The following is a 9485-nucleotide window of genomic DNA, read 5'->3' as shown; positions in this document are numbered from 1 at the left end:
GACTGGATTTTTGAATATAGAGCATTGTCTCTTAATGAAAATAGATTTGAATTGTGTTCTAAAACATTATCATCACTTCCTAGCCAGTATATAAAATAATGACATGAAATTAATTTGTCTTACTGCAAAAGTGCCTTATTGCAAAACTGGTACAAATGTGAACAAACGTGAAATGAGGGCCTGCTATGATCACAGGATGTATGAACTCTGCAAAGGGCAGACTCTGGGAGCTGGTTGAAAAATTTAAACACACTCTGTGAGTGAGTCACTTGGAGTGTGTTTAAAATAATTCCAGGAAAAGGCTTAAAACTCTAAAATAAAGCCAATTCACCACCACAACAATAAACAAACAAACCCCAATAAAAATAACACCAAAAACAAGCAGACAAACAAATCCCAGACAGTCAGTGAGGTTTTTTCATTATCCACTGTCAGATCTTTCTGGAAGCTTTCACATAGATTGTGTCATGATAATATCATTGAAGGGACTCTGGATTGTGCTTTTCAAAGGAAGCCTCAGATCTGAATCATCTTACCTGCTTCTGGAGTGCCATGGTGTAGTTAGACATTGAGCACCTGGGAAGCATCACTCAAATTGTGACTACTCAAGATTTGTGCAGTCCAGAAAATACCCCAAACATACCCAGCAAGTCTTGCCAGTTTTGTTTCTGCAATAAATTCAGGAAGAATGCTGTATAGTGTTACACACTAGTTGAGAAGCTAACATTCTTCTTGTGAAAAAAAAAAAAAAATTGAAGAGGTTACTTTTGTCATAGAGGTAAAAGGTATCTAAGGAAAAAAAAATACTTCAGAAAGAAAAGAAAAACAAGACTGTAGTCTTTAAACTGTGTGATAGTCTGGGAATGTTAATCTGACTTTGATGAGGTTTTTTGAATTTACTGGAAGAAGGGAAAGTTGTCCTGAGGATGGGGTACTGCCAAGAAAGGTCTTGGGAAACCCACAGTCATTTAGAGTGTGAATCTTGGGGTATATTGGGATAAAACAAAAAAGTCATAGACCATTATAAGATAATTTATTCTGATGGATTGGAGAAAGTGCATTTTATGTGGAAAGTGGGAAAGACATTATTGTTCTTCTATTTTATGTTATGATATTATCCTGAAAATTTACAATGCTTGTTTGGTATCACAGACCTCATTTTGGGGATTGGCAAGGCAAAACCCCAGTTTTAAGAATTTTACTTGTAATAGGGTTTTGAGATACTGCAGCATTGAGGAAGAGAGATGCCAATGTCCCCTTTAATACTGATAGGGAAGAAAGGTATGAAGAGCACTTCAGACACCGTTATGGATGACTTAGGAGGAAACAGCTGTGTCTGATTACTTAGGATTGGAAAGGAATTATGTTAACTTGAAAATACTATTAATGATAATTAAATTACTTTCAAGTTTCTGAAATTAGAGATAACTGAGTTGGAGAAATTAAAGTGACTTTAGGAGGAACTTTAGAAGGGCTAAATAATTATAGCTTTCAAATGCATGAAAAAGGAAGGGGATGGCTTTTTTTTTTTACTTGTTTGCAAAATGATACTTGATAAATTGAGACTGGAACAGGTACCTCCTTTATTACTACCTACCCCTAATAATTCTTACTAGAATTAGGTTGGTTTTCAATGAGTGTGACACTCTCAGATCTTTATATCTGCCTCCTTAAATTTAGCTGAGAGGTAGGAATATGGCCCAGATAACTACAGTGGTAATTATTGTTCATGTCTGTTCATTTACCAGGAACAGTCTCCTTCAAATCTACTTTGTACACCCTGTGTTAACATTTCCTGATTTCTGAGTGGGCATGGCATTTTCAAAAAGTTGTTATTTCACTTCATGTTCTGATTTATAAAACTTATGCACGTTACTTTTCTGAAATGAAAGATGATTGTGGTGCCAATGCTAAATGAAATAGCTGTTGTTGAAGAAGCAAATCTAGTTAGGGATTAGAGTCATGAATGCTGTCCGTTCCTGACTCCCTCACCTGCAGCTATGAAGGGATAATGCATGGCAAGTGCCACTGAATATTTGAGGTGTCAAGGCCAGCAGCTATCATAGTGACAGCTCAGATTTACAGCTTTAAGTTGCCACAGACACTAAGGTTTATCTCAGAAGAGTGTGGGATGATTGAACTGCTGATGCAGTTGTTTCAATTTTAGATGATTACAGTGGTGATTAGAATTATTTGTATGAAATGTGTATTGAAATAGCTAGTAAATTTTATTATTTACAATAGTGATTAAAAACTACTTACATTCTACTTCACATGGACTGAACTTCAGTACACTGAGTTTTAATGGAAGAAAAAAGTTAAGTGCTTGGTTGAAGGGTTTATGTGCTGTGAAGAATGAAATCCCTTGCTAGAACCAGTGCTTTGGAAATCAGATCTGTGTGCCTTGAGCTAAAGCAGGTTTCAGCTTCCTTTTGCTGCTCTGGTGAGCTCCCAGGTGTCCCCCACAGCTGCAGTGCCATGGCCCCAGCTGTGGGCAGGGAAGGCTCCTCCAGCACTGCTCTGCTCCTCGTGCTCACTGGGACACTTGGAGTGGAACCCGAGCCTGGTGTGAGCGGCGCAGAACCACATAAAGGGCTTGAGAAAGAAGAGCTTTAGCTGTGGAATTATTTTTTTCTAAGTAGTTTGCTTGGTGACTTAGTTATATTATTGATTATTTATAAGTTACCCCTTTAATCCCTTTTTTCTCAGAAGATCTGTTTCTTTCATCTTGTTGGACATGACTGAAATTGGTGTGCAAAAATACAACTGTGTCTAATACTCTGCTGATTTCTTGAAATTAATGCTATCCTTTTGTTGCATTTTTTTGCAAAGAAATAGGCTTCAGGCAACCAGATGCATTGAAGGAATGAAGAATTATGCCACACTTAATGAACTCACAAGTTTCATGTCTGTGAGTGGCAGCTCATTTTCAAAGTGAAGTTTCGTGTAAATGTTGAGAAGAGGGAGAAAATGTGGAAGTGTGTTTTTTTCTTTTCTTCTGCTTTCCCAGAGTCTGTAATTTCTTTTGTGATTTTAATGTCATTGTGATACTAGATAGCTAATTACACTGATGATTTATTTTCGTATGAAACATATAAAAATCCAGGTTAAAGGGGATATAGTGTAGAAATTGTGGACCAAGCATTTACAAGAAGTATCAATCAGAATGGATATGAAAATCTGGGAATGTCACACAGGATTAAATTGCTTATCTTTATTTAGGAATTGCAGATTGCTAATTGAGCATAAGGACATGATTCTAAATTGTGAGTGATAACTTTAAAAGTATTGAGTCTCCATGTTGTTAAAAGCTCAGGCTTCCTGAGCTGCTCATGAGAAAAAACCTCCACATGTGGAGAAATGAAATAACTTTTCCTCTATGAATTAGCCTATTGTTTATTAGAATAAAAAAAAATCCTATTGCATAATTCCTCTGAAATTTCATTGGTTTTGTGGGTTTCTTCTGCAAGGAGAGAACCAGACCTATTTGTTATATGCCCTGCGCTGTGAGCACTGCCTGTGCAGAAAATTCTCAGTTCAGAATGTTTGTAGGTATTGCATTTATTTGTGGTGTCCAATCCTGCAGTTTTCTGTCACACTCAGAGGCATAACATTTGTCCAGGGGCTTCAGTCATTAGATAAAAAATTGTAGTAAAAAGACTGACCATTTATACAAGGCACTTAAGCAAACAGGAATCGGGGACTGGACCACTTACTGACACCAGCAGTTTTAAATCCACCCAAAGTTGTTTGACAGCTACAGTAAGGGCTGCCCTTGTCCTCGTCCCACGTGGGAGTTTACCCGTGTTTGCCGTGCTGGCCAGAACAATGGTTGCTGTGCTGGCTGTGGGCTTGGGCTGGGTCAGGATCTGGGGAAGTGGTCAGCAGGGACGGTCCCAGGTGTGTCAGAGGGGACGGTCCCAGGTGTGTCAGAGGGGACAGTCCCAGGGGTGGCAGTGGGACAGTCCCAGGTGTGTCAGCAGGGACAGTCCCAGGTGTGTCAGCAGGGACGGTCCCAGGTGTGTCAGCAGGGACAGTCCCAGGGGTGTCAGTGGGACAGTCCCAGGTGTGTCAGCAGGGACAGTCCCAGATGTGGCAGAGGGACAGTCCCAGGGGTGTCAGTGGGACAGTCCCAGGTGTGTCAGCAGGGTCAGTCCCAGGTTTGGCAGTGGGACAGTCCCAGGTGTGGCAGTGGGACAGTCCCAGGTGTGGCAGAGGGACAGTCCCAGATGTGGCAGAGGGACAGTCCCAGGGGTGGCAGTGGGACAGTCCCAGGGGTGGCAGTGGGACAGTCCCAGGCGTGGCAGTGGGACAGCCCCAGGGCTGGCAGTGGGACAGTCCCAGATGTGGCAGAGGGACAGTCCCAGGGGTGTCAGTGGGACAGTCCCAGGTGTGTCAGCAGGGTCAGTCCCAGGTTTGGCAGTGGGATAGTCCCAGGTGTGGCAGTGGGACAGTCCCAGGTGTGGCAGAGGGACAGTCCCAGATGTGGCAGAGGGACAGTCCCAGGGGTGGCAGTGGGACAGTCCCAGGGGTGGCAGTGGGACAGTCCCAGGCGTGGCAGTGGGACAGCCCCAGGGCTGGCAGTGGGACAGTCCCAGATGTGGCAGAGGGACAGTCCCAGGGCTGGCAGTGGGACAGTCCCAGGTGTGTCAGCAGGGACAGTCCCAGGTGTGTCAGCAGGGACGGTCCCAGGTGTGTCAGCAGGGACAGTCCCAGGGGTGTCAGTGGGACAGTCCCAGGTGTGTCAGCAGGGACAGTCCCAGATGTGGCAGAGGGACAGTCCCAGGGGTGTCAGTGGGACAGTCCCAGGTGTGTCAGCAGGGTCAGTCCCAGGTTTGGCAGTGGGATAGTCCCAGGTGTGGCAGTGGGACAGTCCCAGGTGTGGCAGAGGGACAGTCCCAGATGTGGCAGAGGGACAGTCCCAGGGGTGGCAGTGGGACAGTCCCAGGGGTGGCAGTGGGACAGTCCCAGGCGTGGCAGTGGGACAGCCCCAGGGCTGGCAGTGGGACAGTCCCAGATGTGGCAGAGGGACAGTCCCAGGGCTGGCAGTGGGACAGTCCCAGGTGTGGCAGTGGGACAGTCCCAGGTGTGTCAGCAGGGACAGTCCCAGGTGTGTCAGAGGGGACAGTCCCAGGTGTGGCAGTGGGACAGTCCCAGGTTTGGCAGTGGGACAGTCCCAGATGTGGCAGTGGGACAGTCCCAGGTGTGTCAGCAGGGACAGTCCCAGGTGTGTCAGAGGGGACAGTCCCAGGGGTGGCAGTGGGACAGTCCCAGGTGTGGCAGTGGGACAGTCCCAGGTGTGTCAGCAGGGACAGTTCCAGGTGTGTCAGAGGGGACAGTCCCAGGGGTGGCAGTGGGACAGTCCCAGGTGTGTCAGCAGGGACAGTCCCAGGTGTGGCAGTGGGACAGTCCCAGGTGTGTCAGCAGGGACAGTCCCAGGTGTGGCAGTGGGACAGTCCCAGGGGTGGCAGTGGGACAGTCCCAGGGGTGGCAGTGGGACAGTCCCAGGTGTGTCAGCAGGGACAGTCCCAGGTGTCTCAGCAGGGACAGTCCCAGGTGTGGCAGTGGGACAGTCCCAGGGGTGGCAGTGGGACAGTCCCAGGGGTGGCAGTGGGACAGTTCCAGGGGTGGCAGTGGGTCTGTCCCAGGGCTGGCAGTGGGACAGTCCCAGGGGTGGCAGTGGGACAGTCCCAGGGGTGGCAGTGGGACAGTCCCAGATGTGGCAGTGGGACAGTCCCGGGCTGGCAGTGGGACAGTCCCAGGTGTGTCAGCAGGGACAGTCCCAGGTGTGGCAGTGGGACAGTCCCAGGGGTGGCAGTGGGACAGTCCCGGGCTGGCAGTGGGACAGTCCCAGGTGTGGCAGTGGGACAGTCCCAGGGGTGGCAGTGGGCCAGTCTCAGGTGTGGCAGTGGGACAGTCCCAGGGGTGGCAGTGGGACAGTCCCAGGGATGGCAGTGGGACAGTCCCAGGTGTGGCAGTGGGACAGTCCCAGGGCTGGCAGTGGGACAGTCCCAGGGCTGGCAGTGGGACAGTCCCAGGGATGGCAGTGGGTCTGTCCCAGGGCTGGCAGTGGGACAGTCCCAGGGGTGGCAGTGGGACAGTCCCAGGGCTGGCAGTGGGACAGGCTGTGGCACAGGACGTGTGCAGTGCTGCCCTGTCCCCTCAGCCAGTGCACTGCACTCCATCTGTGTGTGCCCACCGAGTTCCTCCCTGAGCATATCAGGACCCCTTGCACTTTTCATCCTCTTTATCCAGGCACCTCTTACACTCCCTGCCTCATTGTTCCTCCTGAATTTTGATTGTTCCATAAAAAAGGCAATCTTACAGAACACGAAATCTGGATGCCAGGCAAATTTTTGATCGCATGCTACATCTGGAGCCTTTTGAATTGAGAGGTTTATTACCACAAATGTAGGGTTTACATTTGTTTTTAACCTTGATTTGGTTTCTGAGCTCCTCCCAAACTACAAGTCCATACACATCTCTGGTCTAAAAATTTTTTGAAAACTTTGTTTGATTGTGATTTTACCTGAAATGATCTTTGCTTACGAGACCAAGATAGTGAATGGGAGGGGTGAGGGGGAGTAAATTACTAGGTACTAGAAACATTCATGCTCTGTGAAGATTATGACACCATTGCTAACTAAACAAATAAAATCTTATAGATTTTTCTCCCTCTCTGTTCTTTTAGTCTGTGGCTGTTCTTCATGATACTTACTCTGTAAATATCCAAAATGTTTATTGATCACCACTGGCAAACTATTATAATTAGGAGTGAAATTCATTAAATAAGTACATGGGAAGCAACTCCATCTGGCTGTAGAAAATGAAATGAATATTTGGTAGTTTGTGATTGCAGTGTAAAATCCACATGAATAGAAAGTGGGTTTGGAAACCTTAAAAGCTCATTACCAAAAAGTAGCATTTTTATTAAAGTTATTAAAATTTATATTGAGCAAAGTGAATCTTAAAAGTGCTGAGTTTGTAAGGTAGGTTAATTTAGAATTGCATGGTTCTATAATCAGCAAAGAGCAAGTATACTAGATAGTAGGTACAGGCCTGGAAAAGTGAAGGGACAGGAAGATGGATTAGGAATGAAAAACCTTACAAATACTTTGATCCTTGAAGAATCACGTAATGTACGGTGCAGAAATTATACACACAGCAAGGGAGGCTGATAAAGCACAGGGAAGGGACAAATTCTGCAAAGAGGAATATTCAGGGAATGGATGTTGACAGAGAGGAACAAAAATTAGAACAAATGCAATGTTAGACAATAAAATTTTCCTTCAAAGTCCTAAAAGTACTTATTTGAACTCCTCTTTTAGAAGAAGTTTTCTGTTTTAAAGTCTAGACATAACCCAAAACCACAAACTTTAAAGGCAGTGTTGTATCAATACTTAGTAGAACCTGTGCTAGGTACACTAATAGGCACAAAAAAGATTTAGATCCAGTGTAGTCAGGGACTTTTTTCCGGTGTAAATTTTTGTTATATTTCTCATTTTTCTCCAAGTTGAATTTCGTTAGAAAATATTGTGCCACAATAAGCGAATAAAGCAATGTCAGTAGTTAGTAACTTCAGAATTTCAGTTCTAAGATACCTCATTCTTGCTACAGCATAATCTAAATTTAGCAGTGTAATTTTTAGCAGATGGGAGAGAATTCCTTTGATTTGATAAAATGCTCTTCCTCTGACAAGGCCTCTACTCAAATGCAGCATGTTAAAAAAATCCTACATAAAGAATGCTAACAAGAGATTAAACCAGACAATAGTGTGATGTTTATACAAGAAAAGAACTTGCCAGAGAAATCTTTCTGCAGTTCTCTAATGTTTTTCTATACTGTAAGGGGCTTCTGCTATGAGAAGGAGCAAGATGGTAAGAAAATTTAGCTGAAATGGAAAATGCTTCTCTTTAAGAACAACAACTAAGAGATAATTGTAGTTAAAGAGATCTTGAGGAGTGAGGCAGCGCTACATTAGCTTGAGTATATCGGGTTTTGTTAGGACAGATTTTATATTTCAAAGCTGTGTTAACATTAATCATTGAGTTAAAGATCTAAGTGTAGCATGGCTGAGTCTAATACAGTGCCCTTTGATTTGCCCTTTGATTAGTTTGGTATCCTGGAGGATATTCCTCATTCTGAAACAGTATTTCCAGACTCAGTGTTGATCATTGTTGGGACAACTCTGTTAATTGACACCAGGGTTACTTTCTTCTGTTCTTGAGGTGCTTACAATTTTTTCACATTAAGTATTTTTTTTTCTTCTTTGAATTGTTAATTCCAATATTAATTATTTTTTTTTTCTTCAGTGTTGACTCATTCCTTTGTTTCAACTCAGAGTGTTCTTTCCTGCTTTCTTCCCTGTGCTCCTCATAATCATAACTCGTTTTCTCTAAATCTGTAAGTGGCTCCAAGGGACAGGGATGTCTAATTGAGGATGTTTCAGAAGTTCATTTTAATGATTCATGAATGAGCAGGTGAATGCAAACTCCCAGGCTGCTGCTGCATCATTTCACTGCTCTGGTGTAATACAGGTCTCAAACATATGGGCCCAATACTTCCAGCCAGATAACTTCATAAAGCCATCCTATTGCTTTAGCCATTTCTGTTTCTGTAAAGCGGCAAAAGCAACATAAGCAATGTTATTTGTTTTGATTTATTTCCTTCTTTTTTAACCTTAATAATTATTACTTTATGTCTTAATTTAGATGTCACTGTTTTCAAGAGGCCTACTTGCACAGTATCACTAGTAAATGCCATAAACATGTAATGAAATACAAATGCTGCTGGATACAAGGCCTTATTGGAAAAACCAGAACTCACAGGTTTCAAACGAGTATCTGCTAGCTGAGATTGAAAGCATGGGTGTGTACAGAGATTGTGCAGTTTGTTCTGAGAAGCACTGGAGATGTGGTAGCTCTGTCACAGCAGTTGCTGATAGGTAGAACTAAAGACAAAGGCCTGATTTTTGGTAACTCTGTGTTGGGGGTTTGTACTGAAGGTCACACTGAATCACCCTTTCCACTGTCTCTCCCTTTTTTTTTTTTTTTTTTTTTTTTTTTTTGTTAGGAGAGAAAACACAGGGGAACTAACAAAAACCATCAGGTGTGCTGTTGAATAATGCATGTGCTTAAGCAACGTTCAGAAGTTTATCTTCTGTGATGCTCACTAGATAAAAAAAGTACTTACTTTAAAAATTCCTATTTCCTTTTTTTATCTGCCTCGGTCAAAATACAACATAAACAACCTGCCTTTGAACAACCTGAGGAAAAGTTCCCATTAGCAGAAACTGAGCTTGTGACAGGAATACATCAAGGCACAAAACACTCTCTCTTTAAGTAAATTGCCACAGTTTTTAAGGGTAGCTACTCACCTGCAGTTGTAACCAAGTGCATTAGAAATCCTAGCAAGGCACCTGGATATATATTAAGGCATCTGAATACCTTGAGCTGGTAGATCTAGCAGACACCTATTCTCTGTGG

This window comes from Vidua macroura, chromosome 8 (genome assembly GCF_024509145.1).
Source record: "Vidua macroura isolate BioBank_ID:100142 chromosome 8, ASM2450914v1, whole genome shotgun sequence".
Taxonomy (NCBI): Eukaryota; Metazoa; Chordata; class Aves; order Passeriformes; family Viduidae; genus Vidua; species Vidua macroura.
Note: the sequence above shows the minus strand (reverse complement) of the source record.